The 15,513-nt window shown below is 36.3% G+C and overlaps 1 protein-coding gene and 1 long non-coding RNA gene across 2 annotated transcripts in view; one reads left to right on the top strand and one right to left on the bottom strand.

The window, feature by feature from the left end:
- The window catches only part of TRHDE (thyrotropin releasing hormone degrading enzyme), a 408,390-nt gene that overhangs the window by 131,236 nt on the left and 261,641 nt on the right, over positions 1–15,513 (bottom strand). The gene's annotated exons all lie outside the window — the stretch shown is intronic.
- Positions 12,013–15,513, top strand: part of LOC125960563 (uncharacterized) — a 140,533-nt gene continuing 137,032 nt past the window's right edge. The window contains exon 1 of the long non-coding RNA XR_007470362.1: positions 12,013–12,152. This is a non-coding gene — a long non-coding RNA (uncharacterized LOC125960563). The remainder of the gene's footprint in view (positions 12,153–15,513) is intronic.

Genomic DNA, 15,513 nt, shown 5'->3' with positions numbered 1-15,513 from the left:
TGAAATAAGTTGAATTTAATTAGCCAGACATTTAGAGTATGCTTTAAACAAGATCTTATGAATAATAATTTGCTCTTAAAAATCAAATTATTAATGAACATATTGTAATTCCCATTAAAGTAGTATAAAAGTATTACCAGAGCAATGGTTTAAGAGTAAGTGATAAAAATACATTGTTTAAATTTCTGAACCAAATGGAAGGCTAAAATGTCCCAAACCAATAACAGTATTGAATGAGTTAAGCTAATTTAATTTTCTTTTAAGAATTCAGGAAACACCATTTGTTTTTAGGACTCTAAATGCTCTTTAATCCCAAATTCATTTTAGAATTTACGAACAACAGGTTTTCTTAAATATCGGCCAACAAATGGTATCCTCGTCACTTATTGCAGAACAATTGTTCCTTGTCGGAGTTAAACTATCACAGCTGGAAACACATATGAAATTTAGCTTATTAAGAAAAATACAACATGAATTAATGTTAGTGAACGATGCATGTCAAACATGCTACGTAAATAAGACCTTTAAGAGACACTTGCATAATATTGTGCTAGCAAATGTCACAAATTAAATACTTAACAGAATCACTACAAATTATGTTTCTGATATGTTTTGAATATAAAATACTTCCCTAATTTCTGTCTAATATAAAAGAGGACATGGTACTTCTTAAAGAGACATTGCTGAATTAAGTTGAATGCTGACAAGTTAAGTAAATATGGTTTATTATGCAAACAACCATATATGTTAGTGTAATGAAACTTCAGTATCAGTTGGACATTTTGTCTGAAAATTAGAGTACAGCACTAACTTCTAATAAATTACTAAATTGCATATTTTCTGAATAATCTAAACATCTGCTTTTTCATCATGCAAAATATTCAGATATTTGATAATTATCTATAAACGAGTTTATATGCAAAACATATAGTTATGTGGTTCAATTCATTCTCCTTTCCAATTTTTCTGTGCTAAATTTTATTTTTATTATGCATATTGATGTATATAATAGTGCGGTGTATAAAATATATATGGTGTACATCAGTACCTTTATATTTTTTATATAATATAAAATTATATTGACAGAAAGAAAACTGAATGGGCATATGACTCTTAGGAGAATCGTACTTTCTTACACCTGTCTCTTTCTTCTTTATAATTCCTCTCACACATTGTGACCTATATTGTCTTTTGAGAGACTATGTAAAGATTAGTCTCTCTGGTTTCCCTGCACTTCCCATTATCCTTGCATTTGAACAAGTTCTTCATACATGAAAAATGCCCCAATTGCCCAAATCGTCTTAACTCAAATATGACTTAAGTCTTCTATTAAGTCTAATGCCACTTTTTTTTTAAAGAAATCTTTCCTAACTCAAAATCCAGAATTAAATTGTTATTACAATTCTCCTAGAGAAGTTGCTTTTTATATCTATTCTTACATCTATGTTGACGTAAAGCACAATATGTCTTATTTTGAGAATTTACATATTAACAACTATTTGCCACACCACTGGGAGTCAGGAGGGGAGGGGTCATGATCCACAAACCCCAGCATCTTTCTGCATGACTATACATTCAATACGTGTCTACTAAATGAGATGACTAAGTAAATGTATCAATGTGTGAAATATTAGCAGAAAACAATAGGAAAAAAAAAGAAAACAGTAAATAAGTATGACTGCAGTCTTATTTGGGACAAACACTATCCTGGCTGGAGATGCCAGGAAGAAAATGATTGTATAAAACTAAATACAGATTTTATCATTCATCTACACTGACTTCTTTTTCTGGATTCCCAAATTCAGGATTCCCTTCTACGGATTTACTCTAATATTTCTCAATATTTGTTGATACTTTTTTTTGTGGTATGTGGGCCTCTCACTGTTGTGGCCTCTCCCGTTGCGGAGCACAGGCTCTGGACGTGCAGGCTCAGGGGCCATGGCTCACGAGCCCAGCCGCTCTGCGGCATGTGGGATCTTCCCAGACCGGGGCACAAACCCATGTCCCCTGCATCGGCAGGCGGACTCTCAACCACTGTGCCACCAGGGAAGCCCTTGTTGATACTTCTTCCTAAGTAATCTCATTCATTCAAACATTAAATTATAATCTTTAGTTATAAAAGGTCCTTTTGGTATTCATATTAATGTCATAAACAGACAGGCCTCCAAATCTCAGATACCCATTTGCAGACACTTTGCTGTCTCTGTACTCAAGCCAGAGCACTGTCAAGTGTAGCCTGACTGAAAGTGACACTTGAAGAAGAATGAACTTTGGTAGAAGACAGGCACTTTTGTGTAATTTTCATGTTGAAGAGAAAATCTACTTGCAGGTTATAAAGAAGTGATCTTACAGAGGGCAGATAGCAGAAGCAAGAAGAACTACAATCCTACGGCCTGTGGAATGAAAACCACATTCACAGAAATATAGACAAAATGAAAAGGCAGAGGACTATATTCCAGATGAAGGAACAAGATAAAACCCCAGAAAATCAATTAAATGAAGTGGAGATAGGCAACCTTCCAGAAAAAGAATTCAGAATAATGATAGTGAAGATGATGAAGGACCTTGGAAAAAGAATGGAAGCAAAGATCGAGAGGATGCAAGAAATGTTTAACAAAGACCTAGAAGAATTAAAGAACAACCAAACAGAGATGAACAATACAATAACTGAAATGAAAAATACACTAGAAGGAATCAATAGCAGAATAACTGAGGCAGAAGAACAGATAAGTGACCTGAAAGACAGAAGGGTGGAATTCACTGCAGTGGAACACAATAAAGAAAAAAGAATGAAAAGAAATGAAGACAGCCTAAGCGACCTCTGGGACAACATTAAATGCACCAACATTCGCATTACAGAGATCCCAGGAGGAGATGAGAGAGAGAAAGGACCCTAGAAAATATATGAAGAGATTATAGTTGAAAACTTCCTGAAGATGGAAAAGGAAATAGTCACCCAAGTCCAGGAAGCACAGAGAGTCTCAGGCAGGATAAACCCAAGGAGAAACCCGCCAAGACACATAGTAATCAAATTGACAAACATTAAAGAAAAATTATTAAAAGCAGCAGGGAAAAACGACAAATAACATACAAAGAAACTCCAATAAGGTTAACAGCTGATTTCTCAGCAGAAACTCTACAAGCCAGGGGAGTGGCATGATATATTTAAAGTGATGAAAGGAGAGAACCTACAGCCAAGATACTCTACCCAGCAAGGATCTCATTCAGATTCGATGGAGAAATCAAAAGCCTTACAGACAAGCAAAAGCTAAGAGAATTCAGCACCACCAAACCAGCTCTACAACAAATGCTAAAGGAACTTCTCTAAGTAAGAAACACAAGAGAAGAAAAGGACCTATAAAAACATACCCAAAACAATTAAGAAAATGGTAATAGAACATACATATGAATAACACCTTAAATGTGAATGGATTAAATGCTCCAACCAAAAGACACAAGCTCGCTGAATGGATACAAAAACAAAACCTGTACATATGCTGTCTACAAGAGACCCACTTCAGACCTAGGGACACATACAGACTGACAGTGAGGGGATGGAAAAAGATATTCCATGCAAATGGAAATCAAAAGAAAGCTGGAGCAGCAATTCTCATATCAGACAAAATAGATTTTAAAATAAAGAATGCTACAAGAGACAAGGAAGGACACTACACAATGATCAAGGGATCAATCTAAGAAGAAGATATAACAATTATAAATATATATGCACCCAACATAGGAGCACCTCAATACATAAAGCAAGTACTAACAGCTATAAAAGAGGAAATTGACAGCAACACAATAATAGTGGGGGACATTAACGCCTCACTTATACCAATGGACAGATCATTCAGACAGAAAATTAATAAGGAAACACAACCTTTAAATGACACAGTAGACCAGACAGGTTTAATTGATATTTATAGGACATTCCATCCAAAACCAGCAGATTACACTTTCTTCTCAATTGCCCACAGAACATCCTTCAGGATAGATCACATTTTGGCTCACAAATCAAGCCTCGGTAAATTTAAAAATATTGAAATCATATCAAACACTTTTTCTAACCACAACGATATGAGATTAGAAATGAATTACAAGGGAAAAAACGTAAAAAAACAAACACATGGAGGCTAAACAATACGTTACTAAATAACCAAGAGATCACTGAAGAAATCAAAGAGGAAATCAAAAAATACCTAGAGACAAATGACAATGAAAACATGACGATGCAAAACCTATGGGATGGAGCAAAAGCAGTTCTAAGAGGGAAGTTTACAGCAATACAGTCCTACCTCAAGAAACAAGAAAAATCTCAAATAAACAACCTAACCTTATGCCAAAAGGAACTAGAGAAAGAAGAACAAACAAAGTCCAAAGTTAGCAGAAGGAAAGAAATCATAAAGACCAGAGCAGAAATAAATGAAATAGAAACAAAGAAAACAATAGCAAAGATCAATAAAATTAAAAGCTGGTTCTTTGTGAAGATAAACAAAATTAGTAAACCTTTAGCCAGACTCAACAAGAAAACGAGAGAGAGGCCTCAAATCAATAAAATTAGAAAGGAGAAGTTACAATGGACACCGCAGAAATACAAAGCATCATAAGAGACTACTACATGCAACTCTATGCCAATAAAATGGACATACTGGAAGAAATGGACAAATTCGTAGAAAGGTATAACCTTCCCAGACTGAACCAGGAAGAAAGAGAAAATATGAACAGCCCAATCACAAGCAATGAAATTGAAACTGTGATTAAAAATCTTCCAACAAACAAAACTCCAGGACCAGATGGCTTCACAGGTGAATTCTATCCAACATTTAGACAAGAGCTAACACCAATCCTTCTCAAACTCTTCCAAAAAATTGCACAGGAAGAAACACTCCCAAACTCATTCTATGAGGCTACCATCACCCTGATACCAAAACCAGACAAAGATACTACAAAAGAAGAAACTTACAAACCAATATCACTGATGAATATAGATGTAAAAATCCTCAACAAAATACTAGCAAACAGAATCCAACAACACATTTAAAGGATCATACACCATGATCAAGTGGGATTTATCCCAAGGATGCAAGGATTCTTCAGTATATGCAATTCAATCAATGTGACACACCATATTAACAAATTGAAGAATAAAAACCATATGATCATCTCGATAGATGCAGAAAAAGCTTTTGACAAAATTCAACACCCATTTACGATAAAAACTCTCCTGAAAGTGGGCATAGAGTGAACCTACCTCAACATAATAAAGGCCATATATGACAAACCCACAGCAAACATCCTTCTCAATTGTGAAAAACTGAAAGCATTTCCTCTAAGATCAGGAACAAGACAAGGATGTCCACTCTCGCCACTATTATTCAACATAGTTTTTGGAAGTCCTAGCAACAGCAATCAGAGAAGAAAAAGAAATAAAAGGAATACAAATTGGAAAAGAAGAATAAAAACTGTCACTGTTTGCAGATGACATGATACTATACATAGATAATCCTAAAGATGCCACCAGAAAACTACCAGAGCTAATCAATGAATTTGGTAAAGTTGCAGGATACAAAATTAATGCACAGAACTCTCTTGCATTCCTATATGCTAACAATGAAAGATTAGAAAGAGAAATTAAGTAAACAATCCCATTCACCATTGCAACAAAAAGAATAAATACCTAGGAATAAACCTACCTAAGGAGCTAAAAGACCTGTACTCAGAAAACTATAAGACCCTGATGAAAGAAATCAAAGATGACATAAACAGATAGAGAGGTATACCATGTTCTTGAATTGGAAGAATCAACATTGTGAAAGTGACTATACTACCCAAAGCAATCTACAGATTTAATGTGATCCCTATCAAATTACCAATGGCATTTTTTTACAGAACTAAACAAAAAAATCTTAAGGTTTGTATGGAGACACTAAAGACCCGGAAAGCAAACTTAAGGGAATAAAGGGAACTGGAAGAATCAGACTCCCTGACTTCAGACTCTACTACAAAGCTACAGTAATCAAGACAATCTGTTACTGGCACAAAAACAGAAATATAGATCAATGAAACAGGATAGAAAGCCCAGAGATAAATTCACGCACCTATGGTCAACTAATCTATGACAAAGGAGGCAAGGATATACAACGAAGAAAATACAGTCTCTTCAATAAGTGGTGATGAGAAAACTGGACAGCTACATGTAAAAGAATGAAGTTAGAACAATCCCTAACACCATACCCAAAAATAAACTCAAAATGGACTAAAGATCTAAATGTAAGACCAGACACTATAAAACTCTTAGAGGAAAACATAGGAGAACACTCTTTGACATAAATCACAGCAAGATCTTTTTTGACCCACCTCCTAGAGTAATGGAAATAAAAACAAAAATAAACAAATGGGACCTAATGAAACTTCAAAGCTTTTGCACAGCAAAGGAAACTATAAACAAGATGAGAAGACAGCCCTCAGAATGGGAGAAAATATTTGGAAGTGTATCAATGGACAAAGGATTAATCTCCAAAACATATAAACAGCTCATGCAGCTCAATATTAAAAAAACAAACAACCCAATCAAAAAACGGACAGAAGTCCTAAATAGACATTTCTCCAAGGAAGACGTACAGATGGCCAAGAAGCACATGAAAAGCTGCTCAACATCACTAATTATTAGATACATGCAAATCAAAACTACAGTGAGGTATCACCTCACACTGGCTAGAAAGAGCATCATCAGAAAATCTACAAACAACAAATGTTGGAGAGGGTGTGGAGAAAAGGGAACCCTCTTGCACTGTTGGTGGGAATATAAATTGATACAGCCACTATGGAGAACAGTATGGTGTTTCCTTAAAAAATTAAAAATGGAATTACCATATGACCCAGCAATCCCACTGGGCATATACCCAGATATAACCATAATTCAAAAAGATACATGCATCCCAATGTTCATTGCAGCACTATTTACAATAGCCAGGACATGGAAGCAACCTAAATGCCCATCGACAGACGAATGGGTAAAGAAGATGTGGTACATATATACAATGCAATATTATTCAGCCATAAAAAGAAACGAAATTGGGTCATTTGTAGAGACGTGGATGGACCTAGAGACTGTTATACAGAGTGAAGTAAGTCAGAAAGAAAAAAACAAATATCGTATATTAACGCATACATGTGGAATCTAGGAAAATGGTACAGATGAACCAGTTTGCAAGGCAGAAATAGAGACAGAGATGTAGAGAACAAACGTATGGACATCAAGGGGGGAAAGCGGGGGGTGGGTGGTGGTGGTGGGATGAATTGGGATACTGGGATTGACACATATACAGTAATATGTATAAAACAGATAACTAATAAGAATCTGTTGTATAAAAATAAATAAATAAAATTTTTAAAGTTTGGAAAAAACAAAGTGATCTTATAGTAATGGGAAAATGTCTCTGCATATCTTTTAAAGAATAATTTTGAACTATTACCTGTCATCCACAGAGTATTTACAAAGTACAATTATTCCAGCAACATAAAATATCAATTAGAAGCTTAATAACCAAAGCAAAAGAAGCCGGAGGCTTGAGGTAACATTTCTCAATTGTCTACCAATAGCTACAAAAAGGAAGCAATTGCTATTGTCTGAATTGCTAAAAAAAAGAGGATTTTAGCAATGTTATCTGAAAAACAGTATAAAGAAATCAATCCAGTGGAAGCACAGCAATAAAATGCATGACCCTTTGCTCCTCAGTACCCTGAGTATCTGGAGTGTCTGGAAGGGCTGTTCAGAGTGAGTACAACAATGGAATGTAAAATATATTGCAGGGGAAAAAAAAACTTTATATTGAACATGATTTGAAATAACTGTGTGCTGAAAAAAAAGGGTATAGGTAAAAATGTCAGAGAAACATCAGATAAAATCCAGAGATAGGATAAAAAGTTTTTAAAAAGTAGATATAAATTTTTTTTTTCGTGGAAAAAAGAAGGCTAGCCAAACACTTAATAATAATTTTCAAATATAGGGAAGTTTCACATAAAGTAGATGTGATTGTTTGATTTTTAGGTCCACTGCGAGTTAAACAGGAACCACTTGAAAAAAAGAAATGACTGAAAGAAAGAAAATATTTCTTAACCGTGAAGGACTTACCATTTGGTATTAACCATCAATGGAATATGCAGATTGTCCTTCAGAAGTTAGCTTCAATAAACTGTATTTTCTTTTTGTATTTAGGATTTAAGCATTAATCTGCCAGAAAATATAAGGATAGTCTTTCGAAAGACCTCCTACAATCAGGCAGCTATGCATGGACTCTTGTTTAGTCCATCTCCAAACTGGCACATTCTTTGATTCATTCATTTAAACAATATATCCATCTAACCCAGCCTCCTACTAATACAGGTATTGCTCCAAAATCCTTCTCTCTCATAGCTCGCTGGTGTTCCCTTTGGGAAGAAGATAATAGACTAAAAATTGCCAACTACACACACACACACACACACACACACACACACACACACACACAAACACACACACACACACACACACACACACACACACACACACACACACACGCTAATAAGAAACAGAAGAAGCCTAGTGTATTATCTGAAGATTCTATATTATATATAGTAAAGGCAAAAAAAACCAAGCCTAAATTTCAATAATATAATCTAAAAATATACTGGACAGAATCTTTTTGTTTTGTAATTCACCAGGCTAATTAATATTTAAGTATTTCACTATATTGTACTATTATTTAGCTTTGAAAGAGTTGATATTTTTAGAAATAAGTAACCTTAATGAAAATAACTGTGTCTGACCTAAGAATATAATATCTTTCAATTTAAAAATAATACACATACTTAAAGGGCAAAGTTATTTTATTCTTATTTTAAAAGGGGATTTCAGATTTTCAAAACTTGCTTTTTCTAAAACATTTATATAGTCAAGTGATATTTTTCCAAATGACTTTACAATGAAGTAAATTGGCGCATTGACTATATTAACAGGGTATTTTATGTAAGCATCCCTAGCTTGTTAGTCTAATTCAGAAACTCTAGATTTAAATATAGCTTAGTATAAGTTTTGTCTTGAGTGGTATAAATGCGTCTTTGGGGACAGGTATTAAAAGAAGCCTCCATGGAAAATTACGGAAATTAAAGTCCAGAAGACCTGAGACTTCGAGGTCAGTTCTCTGAACTTTTAGGCATACTTCCTACATGAAGAAAACTCACTAGACATGACCATAAATAACTATGCCCTTCATTTGGGCTCAGGATTGTCTTTTTTCTGTGAAACCCAGGATGCTGCTTACTCATCCAGACAAAATGTTGCTGGGCCTCCTGTTATAGCAAAAGCTTTATTTAACAGTTGTGCTGAACATCTCATATGTTCTGACACCACTGACAAGGACAAAAGCACAGCATATTTTTTCATTAAGCATCCGTATGAGGAACTCTTCAAGGATGGGCTCACACAAGAGGTTGATGAGATTATTTACACGGATGGGCCATCACAGAGTTCAAGAAAAATGTTGAGTAAAGTCACGCTTCTCAAACCACTGGGCTATAAACTGAATTTACCATTCTACCAAACTCATAATAAATAAAACATGTATCATCAGTGAATACTAGCATAGCTAATGTTTCGATCACTGCAACTAATCCACGATGGAAATGGATCAATTGAAATCTGCACATCATTTGCTCATTCAGATCATATAGAAAAGCAAAGAATAAAAACATCTTGTCTAGGGCATGAGCTTGATAACTGAATGACACCTTTTAATCTTCACTGTCAAATTCATTCATACGTGACATGACTGATTTCCTGGAAGCTAAGGAAATTATTTTACTGTGCCAATATTTGCAGGATAAGGGAAATAATTGCTTGAGTAAGGTTTTCTTTATCTCCCTTTCTGCTATTCTGACTTCAGGGTGAGTTTACAGAGAGAATGAAATGCCCAAATTCAAGTTTCATCAAACCACCTTCAGCTGTTCTCAAGAAAGCAAATTAGCCTCTTCGCCCATTTCATTGAGAGATGGACTATTTCTTTCCTTGCTTCTCCTCTAGAACGGCAGAAGTTGTTAATTTTTGCTTGGATGCTTGTGGGTAGCAGAGTGTAATGGGGAGCAGATTAGTATTTGAGGACTTGATAACATCTAGAAGCCAGTCAAAGGGTAAGTGTTCATCACCATCCCCTCTTGTAAAACAAGAGGACAGATTTTCCCTCAAACTGATTTTTGTTCTCAGTGTGGCAAAGCACAGATGCGTTTTGTCCCAAGAGAGTTTCAAAACCCAAAAACATCATCTAGGGAACAAAATCAGCAAGCCATTTATCACGAGGCAAACCTTTCTGACAGTGGTGGATTACGAGCAGAAAGAATCAGCCCATTTTCAAACTTTTCATGTAATGTACACTTGTGTAATGCCGTCAAGCCACATCAATAAAATCTGAAGTTTCAATATCTGAGTGAAGGGGTGGAAAATAATTTTAAGAGAACATGTGATATTCCACAGATCACACTTTGGGAAATACCACTTTTGTACAATTAAACTTCCCAAGACACATACATAAAAACACATACTGCCCTTTCTCCTAGGAATCTATAAGGAAGTATTTGACACTCTAAGCAAACATATACCTCACAGGTTCTCTTCTTACCTTCCCAAACTTCAGCTTCTTGTACGCGGCAGCAAATTTCTACCTCTAACTTTCCTGCATTCTCTTGATCATCAACCGAAACAAGAAATAGCGATTGCTGCCACCACAAGAATTTTAGAAGACATAAACCACTTAAATACCTGGTGATCCAGCAACCTTTCATTTTAGAAGCAATTAAAGGTCAACAACTTTCTTATGGTTTAACATAGAGCAAATGTAAATGGGGAAAAGCAATTGATTCTTATTTCCTTATTGCTGGGACAAAAGCAAAAGTGTTTTACTCTGATCATAGCAAATTTCTCCCGCATTCCACCAGCAACATCGTGGCTTCCACTGGCAAAAAGTTCACCAAAAAGAGACGTTACAATGAGCTGATGAAAAACATTTGGTCCCAAAGCTATAAAAATGTTTTCTCAAGCAGAAGTGGAAAAAGATTTAGCTCTTCAAGTAAACAAGAGTGGAATTAGGAACAAAAATGCCATAAAGGGGCAGATCAGTGGTCTGTTAGACTGCAGTCTGTCTCTGACAGAGGCACCAAGGGATGCTGAGAAGCAGGTATGCTCACTGTTTTCCATGACCCTCATCTCAGAGGTGAGGGGTATGTTCTGAACTTTCCTAACTTCTCCATCAGGCTTGTGGAAGGAATCACAGGATACCAGAACCAGGGAGGATCGCTTAATGCTTGAGGAAAGTAATTCAGGATGAGTAGGAGTTTTATTCTGCATTATTTTTCAGGATAAGTGTGACTAGTTCAAACTAAAGAACTCTTCAAAAGGTAATGTTAGCATTTAATAAAGCATGACTCTGCTTAATAGTACAGACCATATTTACTTCCCTTTTTCATACTAAATGTTTAAAATAAAAACCAGAAATATCTCAAAAGTCACTGCTGTTAGGAATCTGAGCCAACTAGGAATTAAATGTGCTAAATGTAAGGCCAGAAACTATCAAACTCTTAGAGGAAAACATAGGCAGAACACTCTATGACATAAATCACAGCAAGATCCTTTTTGACCCAACTCCTAGAGAAATGGAAATAAAAACAAAAATAAACAAATGGGACCTAATGAAACTTCAAAACATTTGCACAGCAAAGGAAACCATAAACAAGACCAGAAGACAGCCCTTAGAATGGGAGAAAATATTTGCAAATGAAGCAACTGACAAAGGATTAATCTCCAAAATTTACAAGCACCTCTTGCAGCTCAATAACAAAAAAAACAACCCAATCCAAAAATGGGCAGAAGACCTAAATAGACATTTCTCCAAAGAAGATATACAGACTGCCAACAAACACATGAAAGAATGCTCAACATCATTAATCATCAGAGAAATGAAAATCAAAACTACAATGAGATACCATCTCACACCAGTCAGAATGGCCATCATCAAAAAATCTAGAAACAATAAATGCTGGAGAGGGTGTGGAGAAAAGGGAACACTCTTGCACTGCTGGTGGGAATGTGAATTGGTACAGCCACTATGGAGAACAGTATGGAGGTTCCTTAAAAAACTACAAATAGAACTACTATATGACCCAGCAATCCCACTACTGGGCATATACCCTGAGAAAACCATAATTCAAAAAGAGTCATGTACCAAAATGTTCATTGTAGCTCTATTTACAATAGCCCGGAGATGGAAACAACCTAAGTGCCCATCATCAGATGAATGGATAAAGAAGATGTGGCACATATATACAATGGAATATTACTCAGCCATAAAAAGAAATGAAATTGAGCTATTTGTAATGAGGTAGATAGACCTAGAGTCTGTCATACAGAGTGAAGTAAGTCAGAAAGAGAAAGACAAATACCGTATGCTAACACATATATATGGAATTTAAGAAAAAAATAATGTCATGAAGAACCTAGGGGTAAGACAGGAATAAAGACACAGACTTACTAGAGAATGGACTTGAAGATATGGGGAGGGGGAAGGGTGAGCTGTGACAAAGCAAGAGAGAGGCATGGAAATATATACACTACCAAATGTAAGGTAGATAGCTAGTGGGAAGCAGCCGCATAGCACAGGGAGATCAGCTTGGTGCTTTGTGACCGCCTGGAGGGGTGGGATAGGGAGGGGGGGAGGGGGGGAGACGCAAGAGGGAAGAGATATGGGAACATATGTATATGTATGTATAACTGATTCACTTTGTTATAAAGCAGAAACTAACACACCATTGTAAAGCAGTTGTACCCCAATAAAGATGTTAAAAAAAAATGTGCATCACTACCTTAAAGCCTCTGAGGGTCTGGAAGGCAGAACTAATCTCTGTTAAAATTCATTCAGGGACTTCCCTGGCGGTCCAGTGGTTAAGGCTCTGTGCTTCCACTGCAGGGGGCACAGGTTCAATCCTGGGTCAGGGAACTTAAGATCCCGCATGCCGCACAGTGCAGCCAAAAAAAAAAAAAATTCATTCAAACTACAAGTATTTATTGTGCATTCACTATCTGTAAGGCAGTGAACTAGGTAATAACAAGGATATCGCTAAAGCTTTGATTCTAAGAGAACTAACTAAACAGACATATACAAATAATTTAAAAATAAGAGATCTACTAGAAAAGTTACTGTCTCTTCATGTTTTATGTGCAATATGTTCTCAGAAATAGAAGGATGACTAGTCAAGTGTAGTTGATGAAGAGCACAGACAGAACTGCCAGTGTATGCAATCTTAACTCCAACATTGGTGATTTGGATAGGTTACTGCCTAAGTTTCCTCGTCCACAAATTGGGGACGGAAAGGGTATCTGTATCATCAGGTTGCTATAAGGATTATATGACTTAATACATCTAAAGAACTTATATAAAAGTAACTAGTACATAGAAGTGCTAATTGAGGTTATTATTTCAGACATAAATACCTTTAAACACGCTAACTTTTCCCCAACACTACCACCACATGCATTTCAAACTGGAAAAACATTTTTAGATATTAGATAGCACTGAAAACTTTTACTTTTACACTTAATGATGTGACTACTAAAATAGTTTTAATTGCTCCAATTTAGTTGCAAAGTTCCTGCTGTGACTGATGCCCTTCCAGAAGGAAAATGATATAAGTGTTTGCACATTTCATCGTAAAATTGCGGGGCTGGAAAACGCAAAACATAAGATATTCAGTTGCTTGATCATTGCTCTGCTTTGGCTTAGAGTACTGACCAGGGGGATACATACCCAAAATTCTCTGCTTCAGGCCAGATATTTTTATGGCTCTGAACTAATTGCATCCTACTGTAAAATTACAACAAAAAGTCGGTGCACAACTGAACTGCACCCGTCGGTTTGCTTCTGAATATGCTCCACTCTGTGGAAGCCTAACTATACCTCTGAGACACCAAGATCCACACAGCTCCATTCCAGCCCATGGACGTCTCTACTCAGGGTCTCTCACCTCCAAGACAGTCTTGGCACAGAATTTTTCCTAGGATCCTCAGGCTGTTGGCTCAATTGTGAAAGGGTGTAAACTGGGAAGAGGTGAGCAGTGTAAAATAAGGATGGATGAGAATGAGGAACAAAGAAAATAGAAGTATCTGTCTGATCAAGATAGACTCTCCAGGAACTATACAATAATGGCACTGGTTTGCTTAGGCAAGAAATTGTATCTGAAAGACCTTTCAAAAGAGAGATGAAATAAATGGTCAGATGAGAGGCAGAGTTATTTGAATAAATGTATAACCTTTTCTACTGTGAAAGTCAACACTTATTTGATTAGATGATCAGGCAATGAGAGAATAGAATTTGGAGTCAGGCAGGCTGGGTTAAAACCTTGGTTCTTCTACTTATGAGCTGCAAGAACTTGGGCATAAAATGTAACTACCATAAGCATCAGCTTGATGTAATGTTTAAATGGAATGATGTAAAATTCCAGGAACAAAGTGAACACTCAGTAAATAATAACTATTAATATAAAAAGTGCACTGTGTTTAATTAATTAATTTATTTTTTTGCGATACGCGGGCCTTTCACTGTTGTGGCCTCTCCCGTTGCAGAGCACAGGCTCCAGACGCGCAGGCTCGGCGGCCATGGCTCACAGGCCCATCTGCTCCGCGGCATGTGGGATCTTCCCGAACCGGGGCACAAATCCGTGTCCCCTGCATCGGCAGGCGGACTCTAAACCACTGCGCCACCAGGGAAGCCCTAATTTTTAAATTAATGTCTTGTTCAAGCTTTTAAGATGGCAGTAAAAAAGAATAAAGATAATAAAACAGTGCTTTGTTGATGGGTAAAATTTATTACTTTAAAATAAAGAAAATCTTGGATCAAACTCAGAGCTCTGTTTCTAAGAATGATGCACTGTTTAAAGCAAAAAACTTTAGTCCCTGAAACTAAGAAGAAATAATTTGACAAAGGAATAAAGGATGGAAAAAAATAAGTGAAGCTACATCTTGAGATTATGCATTGCCCATTTGTTAGACCTTCTCATTCCCTCTCCTATGTCTCTTAACCCCTCTTGCATATTTCCCATGTTTTTGTCTCTCTGTGCTGCACTGTAGATAGTTTCTTCAGTTCTCTATTCCCATTTAAAATTCTCTTTTCAGCTCATTGTAGTCTGTGATAAACCATCTCTATATGTACTCTATTTTTATTTTTATTCACTTTTTATTTTTTACTTTACTGATAGACAACCTTTATTTATTTTTAAATTAATTTTTATGGGAGTATAGTTGCTCTACAATGTTGTGTTAGTTTCTACTGTACAGCAAAATGGATCAGCTATAAATATACACTTTTTTTTTTTTTTTTTTGCAGTATGCGGGCCTCTCACTGCTGTGGCCTCTCCCGTTGCAGAGCACAGGCTCCGAACGCGCAGGCTCAGCGGCCATGGCTCACGGGCCTAGCCGCTTCGCGGCATGTGGGA

Source organism: Orcinus orca, chromosome 11 (genome assembly GCF_937001465.1).
Source record: "Orcinus orca chromosome 11, mOrcOrc1.1, whole genome shotgun sequence".
NCBI classification, from domain to species: Eukaryota; Metazoa; Chordata; class Mammalia; order Artiodactyla; family Delphinidae; genus Orcinus; species Orcinus orca.
This window is presented reverse-complemented; position numbering and strand designations above follow the sequence as displayed.